This window comes from Taudactylus pleione, unplaced genomic scaffold (assembly GCF_031769625.1).
Source record: "Taudactylus pleione unplaced genomic scaffold, aTauple2 ptg000009l, whole genome shotgun sequence".
Lineage (NCBI taxonomy): Eukaryota > Metazoa > Chordata > Amphibia > Anura > Myobatrachidae > Taudactylus > Taudactylus pleione.
This window is the reverse complement of record NW_028284412.1, coordinates 7,649,430-7,650,973: the sequence shown is the minus strand read 5'-3', so window position 1 is coordinate 7,650,973 and position 1,544 is coordinate 7,649,430. Positions and strand designations below refer to the sequence as shown.

The window sequence follows — 1,544 nt, the reverse complement described above, 5'->3', positions numbered from 1 at the left end:
CAATAATTGTTGTTGGTGGTGCTCCCACAGCCCAATATTTACATAGGTACAAAAGACAAAGAAAGAAAGAGAGGGCTATTCGCTGGGGCACTCTTCATGACAAATGTCCACTTACAATTATATTTGTTGATTGATAATTGGAAATTATATCAATTACACCCTACATGGCCAAATGTTACACAACCTTATATGCACTGCCAATTGAAAAAGGGTGGGTGTTTGAACACATTGACAATGAATAATCCAACCTATTTCCTTCTATTAAAAATTAACTTTTAATCAGAGTTATATTAAAAATTGAAAATGAATATCCCTTCAAACAAAATTACAAGTTATTAAATAAGGGCGAAGATATAATGTATTGAAAATGAAATAAAATCTCGACATGCGTTCATATATACATGTGGATAGGTAAATACCCTGGTCGTAAATGAGTAACCATTGCGATAAAAGTATCTAATCCTCTGGATGTATGTGGGTTGTTCTAATGGTACTGAGTTGCCACTCTGCTGAGTTACCAATCGTCCCAATCCACCTCCAGTATCAATGGCCTACAGCACCAGGTATTCCCAAGTGGTCTCCCATCCAGGTACTAACCAGGCCCATAACTGTATAGCTTCCAAGATCAGACGAGATTGGGCATATCCAGTATGGTATGATTGTAGATAATTACCCAACTGGGGAGTGTAGATACCCAGGTACACACAGCGTAAGAGTGTATGTAGGACTAACTCACCAGAGAAGTCCACTTTGTGAAATAATGCACAGTATGTGATGTAAAACAGTCAAGTGTAATGGTCTGACTGATTACTGTTGTCCTGGAACAGTCAAATAAGATGTTCAAATAAGCTATTATAGATTATGCTGTTCATATGACAATGATGCTTTAATACTGATCTAAAATAACATTGATACACTTATAACAGTCTGTATAATAGGTGATTGAATTCAATCCTATTAATAGGCAGTTTATAAATAATACATTCTAACAACTTGATCGTCCAATAGGTAACGTAGCAGGTGATCTGAACTTAAGAGGGCGCTGGATACAAAATCAGTTAAATATCAACTTATATGTACAGAAGAAGAGGGAGAGTATAGCACAACCAAACGTTTCACAGTCTCCTTTGGTTCATTACTCAATCCATATTCTCCATACACGATCAAATTCTTCTGGATTTCTCAGTGTTAAGTATATCCGAGAGCCAAAAGAGAAAACAAAACACACACAAAAATATTTTAGATATAATTCTAGGAAAAAATTTTCCACACATCAAGAATGCATATAGCAGCAGTCCCTGATTTAATCACAACAGAGTCACGTACCCCAACTTACGTATATGTAAGTGGGGGAATTCCTATCTCAGTATCTTTACATCCAATCAAACACATCACGGCTTCTAAATTTATAAAAAGATCTTTGGCTGCGTATCCTACTTACGGGTAGGAGAGGGATATTGAAGCTCATCAAGGTTTCTTTTTCTCCCAAGTTCTTCATATAATAAAAGGTGTAATTAAAATCTTCCTCTAAATGACCCTCAGGA

General features: G+C 36.1%; 1 pseudogene; it reads right to left on the bottom strand.

Moving 5' to 3' along the window:
* Positions 1-548: 548 nt before the first annotated feature.
* On the bottom strand, positions 549-667 carry LOC148542739 (5S ribosomal RNA; annotated as a pseudogene).
* Positions 668-1,544: the final 877 nt, after the last annotated feature.